Genomic DNA, 16381 nt, shown 5'->3' with positions numbered 1-16381 from the left:
TTGAACCAACCTTGCAGCCCTGGAATAAATCCCACTTGATCATGGTGAATAATCCTTTTAATATACTGTTGGATTCTATTGGCTAGCATTTTGGTGAGAATTTTCGCATCTGTGTTCATCAAGGATATTGGTCTGTAATTCTCTTTTTTGGTGGGATCCTTGTCTGGTTTTGGGATCAAGGTGATGCTGGCCTCATAAAATGAGTTTGTAAGTTTTTCTTCCATTTCTATTTTTTGGAACAGTTTCAGGAGAATAGGAATTAATTCTTCTTTAAATGTTTGGTAGAATTCCCCTGGGAAGCCATCTGGCCCTGGACTTTTGTTTGTTTGGAGATTTTTGATGACTGTTTCAATCTCCTTACTGTTTATGGGTCTGTTCTGGTTTTCTATTTCTTCCTGGTTCAGTTGTGGTAGTTTATATGTCTCTAGAAATGTATCCATTTCTTCCAGATTGTCGAATTTGTTGGCATAGAGTTGCTCATAGTATGTTCTTATAGTTTTTTGTATTTCTTTGGCATTGGTTGTGATCTCTCCCCTTTCATTCATGATTTTATTTATTTGGGTCCTTTCTCTTTTCTTTTTGATAAGTCTGGCCAGGGGCTTATCAATCTTATTAATTCTTTCGAAGAACCCGCTCTTAGTTTCGCTGATTTGTTCTATTCTTTTTTTAGTTTCTATTTCATTGATTTCTGCTCTGATCTTTAAGATTTCTCTTCTCCTGCTGGGTTTAGGCTTTCTTTGTTTTTCTTTCTCCAGCTCCTTTAGGTGTAGGATTAAGACCTTTCTGATTCTTGAGAAAGGCTTGTACTGTTATATATTTTCCTCTCAGGATTGCCTTTGTTGTGTCCCACAGATTTTGAACCTTTTTGTTTTCATTATCATTTGTTTCCATGAATTTTTTCAATTTTTCTTTAATTTCCTGGTTGACCCATTCATTTTTTAGAAAGATGTGTTTAGTCTCCATGTATTTGGGTTCTTTCCAAATTTCCTCTTGTGATTGAGTTCTAGCTTCAGAGCATTGTGGTCTGAAAATATGCAGGGAATGATCCCAATATTTTGATACTGGTTGAGACCTGATTTAGGACTCAGAATAGACTTTAGGTCTATTCTGGAGAATGTTCCATGTGTACTAGAGAAGAATGTGTATTCTGTTGCCTTGGGATGGAATGTTCTGAATATATCTGTCATGTCCATCTGGTCCAGTGTGTCACTCAAGGCTTTTATTTCCCTATTGATCTTTTGCTTGGATGATCTGTCCATTTCAGTGAGGGGAGTGTTAAAGTCCCCTACTATTATTTTAATATTGTTGATGCATTTCTTTGATTTTGTTATTAATTGATTTATATAGTTGGCTGCTCCATTTTTAGGGGCATAGATATTTAAAATTGTTAGGTCTTCTTGTTGGACAGACCATTTGAGCATGATATAGTGTCCTTCCTCAACTCTAATTATAGTCTTTGGCTTAAAATCTAATTGATCTGATAGAAGGATTGCCAACCCAGCTTTCTTCTGATGTCCATTAGCATGGTACATTGTTTTCCATGCCCTCACTTTAAATCTGGGGGTGTCTTCAGGTCTAAAATGAGTTTCTTGTAGACAGCATATTGATGGGTTTTGGTTTTTTATCCAATCTGATACCCTGTGTCTTTTAATTGGGGCATTTAGCCCATTACCATTCAGGGTAACTATTGAAAGATATGAATTTAGTGCCATTGTATTGCCTGTAAGGTGACTGTTACTGTATGTTGTCTCTGTTCCTTTCTGATCTACAAGTTTTAGCATCCCTCTTTGCTTAGAGGACCCCTTTCAATATTTCCTGTAAAGTTCGTTTGGTGTTTGCAAATTATTTCAGTTTTTGTTTGTCCTGGAAGCTTTTTATCTCTCCTTCTATTTTCAACGATACCCTAGCTGGATATAGTATTCTTGACTGCATGTTTTTCTTGTTTAGTGCTCTGAATATAACATGCCAGTTCTTTCTGGCCTGCCAGGTCTCTGTGGATAAGTCCACAGCCAATCTAATGTTTTTACCCTTGTATTTTACAGATTTCTTTTCCCAGGCTGCTTTCAGGATTTTCTCTTTGTCGCTAAGACTTGTAAAATTTACTACCATGTGATGGGGTGTGGACCTATTTTTACTGATTTTGAGGGGCATTCTTTGCATCTCCTCGATTTTGATGTTTGTTCCCTTTTTCATATTAGGGAAATTCTCTACAATAATTCTCTCCAATATATCTTCTGCTCCCCTCTCTCTTTCTTCTTCTCAATCCCAATTATTCTAATGTTGTGTTGTCTTATGGTGTCACTTATCTCTCAAATTCTCTCCTTGTGGTCCAGTGTTTGTTTGTCTCTCTTTTGTTCAGCTTCTTTATCCTCTGTCATTTGGTCTTCTATGTCACTAATTCTTTCTTCTGCCTCATTTATCTAAGCACTAAGAGCTTCCATTTTTGATTGCACCTCAATAATAGATTTTTGAAATTTCAGTTTGGTTAGATTTTAGTTCTTTGATTTCTCCAGAAAGGGCTTTTATATCTCCCAATAGGGTTTCTCTAATATATTCCATTTCTTTTTTGAGCCTGGCTAGAAGCTTGAGAATTGTCATTCTGAACTCTAGAGCTGTCATATTACCAATATCAGTATTGATTAGGTCCCTAGCCTTCAGTACTGCTTCTTGTACTTTTTGTGGTGAGCTTTTCCCCTTGTCATTTTGTCCAATTAAGAATATATAAAGGAGCAAATAAAATTTTAAAAGGGTGGCAAAGTCCCCAGGGAAATGTGCTTTAACCAAATCAGAAGGGACCCCAAATTGTGGGAGGGAGAAAGGGGATAAATAAGAAAAAAAAAAAAGGAAAAAAAAGAAGGAAAAAATATCTAAAAAAGAAAATATGTATATACAAAAAATATAGTTAGATACAATGGCGGATGAAATATGAGTATAATAATGAATGTTCAAAAAATTATCATTATTATTATTATTTTGGTAAGGTATTGTTAAGATAAACTAGTTAAAAATGAAAAAAAGTTAAAAGAGGAAAGGGTAAAAGTTAAAAAAAAATCAGCAGAAGAAAAAAGCAGAAAAAAACATATTAACTGCAAGACTACAGAATCATGGGGAGAATACCGTGAATTTCTTGCTTTGCTTTCTCTTCCTCTGGAATTCCGCTGTTCTCCTTGGTAAGGGAAGCTGGTCTTGGCTGGGTTTCTTGTTGATCTTCTGGGGGAGGGGCCTGTTGTGGTGATTGTCAAGTGTCTTTGCCCCAGGCAGGATTGTACTGCCCTTATCAGGAGCCAGGCTAAGTTATCTGCTCAGGTTTGCTTTCCGGAGCTTTTCTTCCCTGAACGCTTTCTGTAGAGTTCTGTAGGATGGGAATACTAGTGGTGGCCTCCCGATCTCTGGCCAGAGAAGCCGACAGCTCAGGGTCCCCCTCCTCAGTGCGCCCTCAGAGAAAAGCACCCAATTGCTCCCGTTTCCCTGGCCTCTGGTCGCGTTCAGAGTCAAGTGCCCAGTCGCTCGTGCCTGGAGAAAAGCACCGGGTCACTTGCGCCTGGAGAAAAGCACCGGGTCGCTAGTGCCTGGAGAAAAGCGCTCCATCGCTTCCTTCTCCATGGCCTCTGGCCATGCTCTGAGCTCACACAGCCTGCGACCAGTTCAAGGTAACCCCGAGCTGAGAGCTCACTCCTTGGCTTTGTCTCTGCAGCCGGCTTCCCCACTCTAATACCTGCAAGCTCTGTAACACTCAGACACCCCAATCCTTCTGTGATCCCACGGAACCTGGGGTTATAATGACCCCCCGTGGGCTTCACCCCGGTTTAGCGTCTGGAGCAATGTCCCTCAGTGGAGCAGACTTTTAAAAGTCCTGATTTTGTGCTCCATTGCTCTGCCTGTTGCCAGGAGCTGGCCCCTCCCCCCACAGTCTATCTTCCCGTTGCTTCGGACTCACTTCTAGGCCGGTCCTACCTTTCAGAAAGTGGTCGATGTTCTGTTTCTAGAATTGTTGCTCTTTTCTCGATTTCCCTTTGGATTTTTAGGTGTTCGCAATGTTTAGATAAGCTATCTAGCTGATCTCTTGCTACCTGATGTTGTCTCAGCCTGCTACTTCTCCGCCATCTAGACCACCCCCAAGCAGATTTCTTATCCTGGCCCTTGGCAAGGGTGATGCAATTCCACCTCAGGCAAAGACATTTGAGAATCTTGGCAACAGGCCCCTCTGCCAGAAGATCAGCAAGAATATCCAGCTAAGACCATGCTCACTGTTTAAGGAGAACAGCGGAATTTCAGAGGAAGGGAAAGCAATGCATGGAATTCATGGCGTTCACCCCATGATCACTTAGTCTTGCAAAGTTAAATTAAAGTCTTTTAATTTTATTTTTTTCTTATTCTAATTTTTTTTAACTTTTCCTCTTTTAATGTTTTTTAACTAGCTTATCTTAATACCTATGTAAAAAAATCTTTTTAAACCTTCATTATTATAGTCATATTTTATCCTTCATTGTATTTAACCTTATTTTTTGTATACATATAGGGTTTTTTTTTCTCTAAAAAAATTTGGGATACAATTTCTTCTAATAGATCAAAATATACATTAATCTAGCACAGGGCTTTGTTCTAGTCTCCAGCCTGAGCACATTCTCTGCCTCCCCCCTTTTTTTCTTCATTCTTTTTCCAAACTGACTTATCTTAAAATATTTTTATTTATTTGACAGAGAAAGATCACAAGTAGGCAGAGAGGGAGACAGAGAGAGAGGGGGAAGCAGGCTCCCAGCTGAGCAGAGAACCCGATGAGGAGCTCAATCCTGGGACCATGAGATCATGTCCTAAGCCAAAGGCAGAAGATTAACCCACTGAGCTACCCAGGTGCCCCCAACCAACTTATCAATTTCTTTTCTGGAATTTTTTAAAAATTTTCATCTTACCGGCAATAAAATGGCACTAAATTCTTATCTTTCAATAGTTACCCTGAATGTAAATGGGCAAAATGCCCCAATCAAAAGACACAGGGTGTAAGGATGGATAATAAAACAAAACCCATCAATATGCTGCCTATAAGAAACTCATTTTAGACCCAAAGATACCTCCAGATTTAAAGTGAGGGGGTGGAAAACAATTTACCATGTTAATGGGCATGCAAAGAAAGTTGGGGTGGCAATCTTTATATCAGATCAATTAGATTTTAAGGCAAAGACTATAGTAAGAGATGAGGAAGGATAATAGATCATATTTAAAGGGTCTCTCTAACAAGGAGATCTAACAATTTTAAGTATCTATGCCCCTAATATGGGAGCAGCCAACTATATAAACCAATTAATAACAAAATCAAAGAAACACATCAACAATAATACAATAATAGTAGGGGACTTTAAAATCCCCCTCAGTGACATTGACAGATCATCCAAGCAAAAGATCAACAAGGAAATAAAGGCCTTAACTGACACACTGGATCAGATGGACATCACAGATATATTCAGAACATTCCAACCCAAGGCAACAGAATAAACATTCTTCTATAGGGCACATGGAACATTCTCCAGAATAGATCACATCCTGGGTCACAAATCAGGTCTCAACTGGTACGAAAAGTTTGGGGTCATCCCCTGCATATTTTCAGACCACAATGCTCTGAAGCCAGAACTCAATCACAAGAAGAAAGCTGGAAATAACTCAAATACATGGAGGCTAAAGAGCATCCTACTGAAGAATGAATGCATTAACTAGGAAACTAACGAAGAATTGAAAAAAATTCATGGAGACAAATGATAATGAAAAGACAACTGTTCAAAATTGGTGGGACACAGCAAAGGCAGTCCTGAGAAGAAAGTATATAGCCGTACAAGCCTTTCTCAAGAAACAAGAAAGGTCTCAAGTACACAACCTAAGCCTACACCTAAAGGAGCTGGAGAAAGAAGAGCAAAGAAAGCTTAAACCCAGCAGGAGAAGAGAAATAATAAAGATCAGAGTAGAAATCAATGAAATAGAAACCAAAAGAACAGCAGAACAAATCAATGAAACCAGGAGCTGGTTCTTTGAAAGAATTAATAAGATTGACAAATCCCTGGCCAGACTTAGCAAAAAGAAAAGAGAAAAGACACAAATAAATAAAACCATGAATGAAAGAGGAGAGACCACAAACAACACCAAAGAAATACAAACAAGCATAAGAACATATTATAAGCAACTATACACCAGGAAATTGGACACTCTGGAAGAAATGTTTGCATTCCTAGAGACATATAAATTACTGCAACTGAACTAGGAAGAAAGAGAAAACCTAAACAGACCCATAACCAGTAAGGAGATTGAAACAGTCATTAAAAATCTCCCAAAAAACAAGAGTCCAGGGCCAGATGGCTTCCAAGGCAAATTCTACCAAACACTTAAAGAAGAATTAATACCTATTCTCCTGAAATTGTTCCAAAAAATAGAAATGGAACGAAAACTTCCAAACTCATTTTATGAGGCCAGCATTACCTTCATCCCAAAATCAGACAAAGACCCCATCAAAAAAGAGAATTAAAGACCAATATCCCTGATGAACACATTGCAAAAATTATCACCACAGTACTAGCCAATAGGATCCAACTGTACATTCAAAGGATTATTCACCACGACCAAATGGGATTTATTCCAGGGCTGCAAGGTTGGTTCAACATCCACAAATCAATCAATGTGATACAATACATTGATAAAAGAAAGAACAAGAGCCATATGATACTCTCAATAGATGTTGATAAAGCATTTGACAAAGTACAGCATCCCTTCCTGATCAAAACTCTTCAAAGTGCAGGGATAGAGGGCACATACCTCAATACCATCAAAGGCATCTATGAAAAACCCACCGCAAATATCATTCTCAATGGAGAAAAACTGAAAGCTTTTCCACTAAGGTCAGGAACACGGCAGGGATGTCTGTTATCACCACTGCTATTCAACATAGTACTGGAAGTCCTAGCCTCAGCAATCAGACAACAAAAAGATATTAAAGGCATCCAAATCGGCAAAGAAGAAGTCAAACTATCACTCCTTGCAGATGATATCATACTTTATGGGAAAAACCCAAAAGACTCCACTCCAAATCTGCTAGAACTTGTCCAGGAATTCAGTAAAGTGTCGGGATATAAAATCAATGTACAGAAATCAGCTGCATTTCTATACACCAACAACAAGACAGAAGAAAGAGAAATTAAGGAGTCAATCCCATTTACAACTGCACCCCAAAGCATAAGATACCTAGGAGTTCACCTAACCAAAGAGGCAAAGAATCTATACTAAGAAAACTATAAAGTACTCATGAAAGAGATTGAGGAAGACACAAAGAAATGGAAAAATGCTCCATGCTCCTGGATTGGAAGAACAAATATTGTGAAAATGTCTATGCCACCTAAAGCAATCTACTCATTTAATGCAATCCCTATCAAAATCCCATCCATTTTTTCCACAGGTATGGAACAATAATCCTAAATTTTTTTTAAAGATTTTATTTATTTATTTGACAGACAGAGATCACAAGTAGACGGAGAGGCAGGCAGAGAGAGAGAGGGAAGCAGGCTCCTTGCTGAGCAGAGAGCCCGATGTGGGACTCGATCCCAGGACCCTGGGATCATGACCTGAGCCGAAGGCAGCGGTTTAACCCACTGAGCCACCCAGGTGCCCAATAATCCTAAAATTTATATGGAATCAGAAAAGACCCCAAATATCCAGAGGGATGTTGAAAAAGAAAGCCAAAGTTGGTGGCATCACAATTCCGGACTTCAAGTTCTATTACAAAGCTGTTATCATCAAGACAGTATGGTACTGGCACAAAAACAGACACATAGCTTAATGGAACAGAATAGAGAGCCCAGAAATAGACCCTCAACTCTATGGTCAATTAATCTTTGACAAAGCAGGAAAGAACCTCCAATCAGAAAAAGACAGTCTCTACAACAAATGGTGTTAGGAAAATTGGACAGCCACATGCAGAAAAATTAAACTGGACCATTTCCTTTCACCAAACATGAAAATAGACTCAAAATGGATGAAGGATCTCAATGTGAGAAAGGAATCCATCAAAATCTTTGAGGAGAACACAGGCAGGAAACTCTCTGACTTCAGCCTCAGCCAACTTCTTCTTAGAAACATTGCCCAAGGCAAGGGAAGCAAGGGCAAAATGAACTATTGGGATTTCATCAAGAGCAAAAGCTTTGGCACAGCAAAGGAAGCAGTTAACAAAACCAAAAGACAACCTGACAGAATGGGAGAAAATATTCACAAATGACATATCAGATAAAGGGCTAGTATCCCAAATCTATAAAGAACTTATCACAATCAACACTCAAAGAATAAATAATCCAATCAAGAAATGGACAGAGGCCTTCAGCTCCAGTCATGATCCCAGGGTCCTGGGATCGAGCCCCACATGGGGCTCTCTGCTCAGTGGGGAGCCTGCTTCCTCCTCCTCTCTCTCTCTGCCTGCCTCTCTGCCTACTTGTGATCTCTATCTGTCAAATGGATAAATAAAATCTTTAAAAAAATATATTAAAAAAAAAAGAAATGGGCAGAGGACATGAACAGACATTTTTGCAAAGAAGACATCCCAATGGCCAAAAGACACATGAAAAAGTGCTCCACATCACTCGGCATCAGGGAAATACAAATCAAAACCACAATGAGATACCACCTCACACCAGTCAGAATGGCTAAAATTAACAATTCAGGAAATGACAGATGCTGGCGAGGATGTGGAGAAAGGGGAACCCTCCTACACTGTTGGTGGGAATGCAAGCTGATGTAGCCCCTCTGGAAAACAAGTATGGATGTTCCTTAAAAAGTTGAAAATAGAGCTACCCTACGACCCAGCAATCACACTACTGGGTATTTACCCTAAAGATACAAATGTAGTGATCCGAGGGGGCACATGCAGCCGAATGTTTGTAGCAGCAATGTCCATAATAGCCAAACTATGGAAAGGGACTAGATGTCCATCAACAGATGAATGGATAAAGAAGATTTGGTATATATATATATACAATGGAATACTATGCAGCCATCAAAAGAAATGAAATCTTGCTCTCTCCAATGACGTGGCTGGAAGTAGAGGGTATTATGCTGAGTGAAATAAGTCAATGAAAGAAGGAAAATTATCATATGATCTCCTGTGATATGAGGAATTTAAGAGGCAGAGTGGGGCTTTTGAGGGGTAGGGAAGAAAAAAATGAAACAAGATAACATTGGGAGGTAGACAAACCATAAGAGACTCTTAATATCACAAAACAAACTGATGGTTGCTTGGGGGAGGGGGTTATGGAGAAAGTGATTGGATTATGAACACTGGGAATGGTATGTGAAATAGTGAGTGCTGTGAAGTGTGTAAGCCTGATGATTCACTAATCTGTACCCCTGGGGCAAATAATACATTATATGTTAATAAAACTACTAAATAAATAAATTAAATTTAAAAAATTATGGAAAGGGAAACCACCATCAAATAATACTCAGTTCCTTTAGATATAAAAATGACTTTTGGGGCACCTGGGTGTCTGCCTTCAGTCTGGGTTGGGAACCTGGGGTCCTGGGATCGAGCCCCACATTGGGCTCTCTGCTCAGCGGGAATCCTGCTTCTCCCTCTCCCACACCCCCTTCTTCTGTTTCTCCTCTCACTGTTTCTCTCTGTCAAATGAATAAATAAAATCCTAAAAAAAGATCAGTTTTTTTTTTTTTAAAGATTTTTATAGGGGCACCTGGGCATTGGTTAAGCATCCAACTCTTGATTTGTGCTCAGGTCATGATCTCATGGTGGTAGGATCAAACCCTGGTCTGGCTCCACACTCAGAGGGGAGTCTAGTTTCTTGAGATTCTCTCTCTCTCTGTCCCTTTTCCCCCTATGTCTCTAAAAAATAAATCTATCTTAAAAATAAATAATATAAATAAGAAAAATAACTTTTTTTTTAGATTTTATTTATTTATTTGACAGACAGAGATCACAAGTTGGCAGAGAGGCAGGCAGAGAGAGAGAGAAAGAGAGGGAAGCAGGCTCCCTGCAGAGCAGAGAGCCCGATGTGGGGCTCGATCCCAGGACCCTGAGATCATGACCTGAGCCGAAGGCAGTGGCTTAACCCACTGAGCCACCCAGGCGCCCCAGAAAAATAACTTTTATAAATAATCACAAAGGGCAGAGTTGAAACTTCAAAATTTTGACGTCTTACAAAAGTAATGGACATGCTGATTTTACTCTCAAAATCAAGTTTTTAAAAAAAATTCTGGGATCTAATTAAAAAAAATCTGGAAACTCAGTGGAAAAAGAAGCTATTGAGTTTGTGCAAGAAAATGCTCTGGTGTTTTAGCTTAACTGTTTACCATAACCTACTCCCTATCTCGGCAGCAGCCATGAAAATAAAAGCTCGCATTTCTGGTAAAAGTTTCTGGTACCAGAGAGAGCAATATATATGTCATTCTCAATGAAAAGTGGTTGTGTGTTTTCAACTGTGGAGGATCCCTGAAAGTCCAACTAAGTGCTTGCATTTGTTTCACCTGCATATAGTATTCCCAGGGCTGAGTCTGCTTTCTGAGCATTTGTTGAAAGGCAAGCTTAAATGGAAAAGTAATAAAAGAAGCCACCTGAGGTAAAGGACAAAAATCTGTATAAACAATAGACAGAATGAAAGCCTGGTAAGAAACAAGCTAGTTAAGAAGATATTTGGAGCAATTAAAACTTTGAAAAGTTCCCACATGTGTTGGGAAATCTAGAAGCGTACGTATATGTCCAGGGCCAGAGGCATACTCAGAAAATACCTAAGAAGATCATAACCTTCCACTACTGGCTGATACTTTTACTCCATGCATGAAGGAACTGAATGGGTATGCCTGGGTAGCTCAGTCAGTTAAGTGTCTGCCTTCAGCTCAGGTTGATCCCAGAGTCCTAGGATAGAGTCCTGCATTGGTCTCCTTGCTCAGCAGGGAGCCTGCTTCTCCCTCTGCCTGCAGCTCCCCCTGCTTGTGCTCCTCCTCTCTCTCTGACAAGAAAATAAATAAAATCTTAAAAAAAAAAAAGGAATTGAATGCTATGGTAGAGTTGTAAAAAAACATGGTGAAGCTCTGAATGAGTCTTCCAGCACAGACGGAATCTGCAAAGAATGGAAGGTATAGGTGATAGAGGATGGAAGGATGGATGGATGGATGAATGGATGAATATCTAGACAGATAAATAATTTTTTTTTTTTGGCTACTGCTGTTTCAGAAAAATAGATGACCTGTAAGCTAGAGGAACAAATAACTGGTAGTCAGAGAATATGGTAGACAATAATGGTAGACAAAGAATATAAATTAAAAAAATATTATAATAGTGATGCTCAAACTCTCCTAAAAACAGAAAAGGAAGGGGTCCCTGGGTGGTTCAGTTGGTTAAGCAACCAACTCTTAATTTCAGCTCAGGCTATGATATCAGAGTCCTGGAACTGAGCCCTGAGTCAAGCTCATGCTCAGCAGTTAGTCTGCTCTCTCCTTCTGCCCCTCCCCATACTCTCACACTCTTTCTCACTCCTTCTAAAATAAATAAATGAATCGTACAAAAATAAAGAGATTTTAAAAAACAGAAAAGGAAGGAACACTTCCTAACTCTTTCTATGAGACCAGTGTTACTCTGATACCAAAGCCAGACAAAGAAATCATATGAAAATAAAACTACAAATGGATGTACAACTCCTAAACAAAATACTAGCAAAACAAATCCAGCAGCAAATTAAAAAAAATTATATATGATGACAAACTGGAATTTGTCCCAGGAATTCAAGGGTTGTTCAACATAGGAGAAGCAATCAATGTAATATACCACATTAACAGGATGAAGGAAAAACCACATGATCATCTCAATTAATGAAAAAAAATGCAAAAGAGAAAATCCAACAGCCTTTCATGAAGACATTCAAACTATGAGAAATGGAATGAAACTTCCTGAACCTAATAAAGGACATTTAAGAAAATGCTATATCTAACATTACAGTCAATAATGAAAGATTGAAAGCTTTCTCCTCAAGATTAGGGACTTCTGCCACTTTTATTTAACATTGGATTTAGAGCATTAGAGCAAGTAGACAAGAAAAATAAATTAAAGACATCCAAATTTGTAAGGAAGAAGTAAAACAGATCCTAAATCTAGATAAAATTATCTAATGTACAGTAAATCCTAGAGAATTCATAAAGAAATATTGGAGCTAATGATGAATTCAGCAAAGTTGCAAGAGACACAATCAACTCAAATATTGATAGTAGTCTACTAATAATGAAAAATTGAGAAGGAAATTAAGAAAACAATTCCATTTACAATAATGTGAAAAAGAAGAAAATATCTAGGAATACATTTAACAAAAATGGTACACTAAAAATTGCAAACATTGCTGAAAGAAATTAAATAAGGTCCAAATAAAAGAAAGACATTCTGCGTTCATTAATTGGAACAGTTAATATTCTTAAGATGATAATACTACTCTATATAATCCACACATTCAATGCAATCTCTCTCAAAATCCCAATATGCAGAATCCTTATTATGCAAAAATGGAAAAGCTGATCCTAAAATTCATGTAAAATTTCAAGGGAGCTTGAGCAGCCAAAACAAAGATATATCATATGACCTAGCAATTCTACTCCCGGTTATAGTCTCAAAAAATTTTTTAAAAAGTGTTAAAATCTTGTACACGAATGTATTTAGCAGCACTAAACACAAAAAGTTGGAAATAATCCATGTGATCATCAATGATGAATGGATAGCAAAATGTGGTATATTCATAAAATTGAGTATTATTTAGCCATAAAAATAAATGAAGTACTGATACATGTTATAACATGGATGAACATAAGAGTGAGGGCCAAGGTGACATTCAGTGTATTTAACAACTAGTACAGTATAGCCTAGACCAAATTGTTATAGGACGTAAATCAACAATAAGGCCTTGCAGGGTCTTCTACCTGGGAGTGGGCACCCATGCCCTGTCAACTTTTTGTTTGCAGTGGTGAAGCTGAAACTCTTTGGTATGTGGAACACTGATGTGGGACTGAACTAGTTTGTGTAAATTGTCAGGAATGTAGATTCCCTTCCCAGCTTCCTTAACTCAGCAAAACCAGGACTTTGGTCTCTATTATTTCTGACCAAGATGTTCCACAGAAAAGGACAAAAAAAGGGGCACCTGGATGTCCCGGTCAGTTAGGCATCTGACTCCTGATTTTGCCTCAGGTCATGATCTCAGGGTCATGAGATCAAGCCTGGAGTCGGCTCCACATCAGTGGGGAGTCTACTTGAGATTCATTCTCTCTCTCTCTCCCTTTGCCCCTCTCCCCCGACACGTGCACACACACACTCTCTCAAATAAATACATAAATCTTAAAAAAAAAAGAAGAAAGGACAAAAAAGACTTGGAAGGTAAATCAGGTAAATCTATCTGGGGGAAGGAGGAGTCTTGATTTGCCTCAAAAAATGGCATAAGGGTTAGTGGGAGAGGGATGATTATGACACAGCAAGTGGCTGAAATTGGAACCTTCTCTTAACCCAACCCCAAGCTCAAGGATTCCATCTTCCCCACTGCATACAGATAATAATTGATGCCCACACTTGATCCTCTTTTCTCTCCCATGCAGATAAGCCAAGCAGTGCTAGGTGGTTTCCTCCTTGGGAATCCAGGACCATGCAGAGCTGATGTTCACATGCTGGACATCCCAGTGAAGACAGAGCCCCAGGGTTATGACAAGACGTTGTTTTGTACTTTGCACTGTTTGTGTGCTTTGTGTAGGGGTCTGTTATTTCCTCTTCCCAGAAGACACATTTTCTGTTGTACTGGGCTATGACTTAATCTGCCCCTGTCTACACAAAAAGAGAAGTTTCTTTGGATTCTAGTATTTGACAGCATGAATTTTCAGGGCTTTTGGAGGATTTACCTTAATCTTAGGATCTTTACAAATCTCAGTAGAAGTTTTGTAGAACTGTTTCTACTTCCATAGAGCTTTTATGTAAATCATTTCATTTTTATATGAAACTTCCCAAATTGAGTAACTAAAATGAAACAAATGGCCTTTCCTTGAACAATGTTAGTAGAAATGTTTTTATTGTACAAATGTAAAGCCATCAAGCAAAGGCCTAATTACTTCGTAGGTTTCAACATGTGGTTCTTAATGGCAAAGAAGTTAATGCACATTTATTTTTTTTAAAGATTTTACTTATTTATATAACAGAGAGATACACAGCGCAAGAAGGAACACAAGCATGGCAAGTGGGAGAGAGAGAAGCAGGCTGCTCGTGGAGCAGGGAGCCTGATGTGGGGCTTGATCCCAGGAGCCCGGGATCATGACCTGAGCTGAAAGCAGATGGTTAATGACTGAGCCACCCAGGCACCCCAGTTAATGCACATTTAATTAGAACAAGAGCCAACTAGTTGGGCTTAGAGATTGATATGATTACATATTTAAGCGTCTACTTCCATTTTTCAATACACTTACCAATATAATTGAATGCATGAATTAATAGATCCATTTCTGCATAAGCGTTTGTAATTCAATATAATCTATTAGATTGAGAGCAATATTTATTTGATGGCAATATAATTTCATGATTGTAGGTTTTTCCTCACACTTTCTCTAAGAAAACAAAGTATATGCAATCAAAAGTGATGTTTTAGTAAGCTGAGATGCCAAATTAAGTGCAATTATATTTTGAGTAACTAATGTAAAATTATGGAGTAAAACATTAATATTCCCATTGTCTAACTAAAAGAATAAAACTGACTTTGTCATATGCTATTATAAATTACCATTAGCATTTTCTAAGGCTATATTATGAGTTAGTACAAGGGGACTCAGAGGATTTCCTTAGATCACTGATCACATTGCATTTTATATTTTTCAGAAATTTTTATAAAGGAGAATTCAGTTAAATCAAATGTCCCCTTATTGGGAAAGAGAAACAAGATTTACTATTAGTATACAACATCATTATATGTATAATTCTATGTGTAAAATTAAACTATACTTTACCTATTTAATATGCTCTATTATTGTTCATATATAAATGATTATGTGTATACTAGGTAACTTTGGCCGATGCTTTGACTGAAAACGTATGAGCCCCTAAGCACATGACCCATCCAAGTGGTGTCTGGACTCATGACAGGAAACCGTGAGATAATAAATGTGTATTGTTTTAAGATCCTAAATTTGTGTTAATTTCTTACACAGCTACAGATAACTAACACAGGTAAGTTCCAGGTAAGATCGGGCATGCTTCCAATCTGCTCCCATGGGACTTTCCATACAATCATTTAGAATTTACTCACAACTCTTTGCTTACCTGCCTTCCTCACTAGTCTATATGCAACTCAGTGACTGAGAGTGTTAGATATAATTCTAGAGCCTCATACAGTGCCTGACATATAGTAGGCACTCACAAATGTTTGTCGGGTATTAATCACTATGGTGGGGTAAATTAAGAATATTAATGAGGTCATCATGACAGTGATGTGATAGAAAGGTACTAGGAAAAACCCTAACAAAAGGATAAGATTTGGTTCTGGAAAGAATGGTTAAATCACCAGTTCCTATCCTTGAAATCTGGGATTCACAGGTTGAAAGAAACCAACATTAATACACTACATGTGACTTCAAAACAATAAGAGTAACATGGTATGCCCGGGTGTCTCAGTTGGTTAAGCAGCAGCCTTCCGTGCAGGTCATGATCTCAGCATCTGGGCTTGAGCCCCACATGGGGCTCCCTGCTCAGTGGGGATCCTGCTTCTCCCTCTCACTCCACCTGTGCTCTCTCTTACTTTCTCTCTCTCTCAAATAAAGAAAGAAATAATCTTAAAAATATATATAAAAATACATATAAAAAATAAAATAAAAAACAAGAAAAATTTAAAAACATTAACAGTAACTACGTAATAACTGAAAATTAACTTCATTGCTTTATAATCAATTTTCTAATATTCCTCTGAGGTGAGACTAGTGGAGGCAAATAAATATATATATATCTCTTCACAATATACAATGAGAACAACTGCATGGGACTACAGAACAATTTTTCAGAAAAGAGAGAGATAACACAGAGAGAAAAAGAGAGAGGATAAACCGCTTAATATCTACAGACCTACATCTCATCTTAACAAAATTGGGTTCAGTATTATTTAGGTTCACAAAATGATGACAGCAAATAGGGATGGTATATTTTCAGAACACACTATACTCACTGCTAATTGACTAATTTGCTATTACTCTTCTTAAAGAACAGGGTACTGTGAAAAAAGTGTAAAGCTAGTAAACTGTTTTCAAATCAAAAGGCATTTTGGTTTTCAGTACATAGAAGATGAATGTTGGGTACACAGTGAGAACCTTAACTGTTATTAAAAACTATTGACTTTGGGCACCTGGGTGA

General features: G+C 38.1%; 1 pseudogene; it reads left to right on the top strand.

Moving 5' to 3' along the window:
• The first annotated feature begins 3359 nt into the window (after positions 1-3359).
• LOC101675018 overlaps positions 3360-16381 on the top strand; it is a 63863-nt pseudogene continuing 50841 nt past the window's right edge.

Source organism: Mustela putorius, unplaced genomic scaffold, assembly GCF_011764305.1.
Source record: "Mustela putorius furo isolate JIRA1106 unplaced genomic scaffold, ASM1176430v1.1 tig00003836_pilon_pilon_pilon, whole genome shotgun sequence".
Lineage (NCBI taxonomy): Eukaryota > Metazoa > Chordata > Mammalia > Carnivora > Mustelidae > Mustela > Mustela putorius.
The sequence above is the reverse complement of the archived record's forward strand: the minus strand, read 5'-3'. Positions and strand labels throughout refer to the sequence as shown.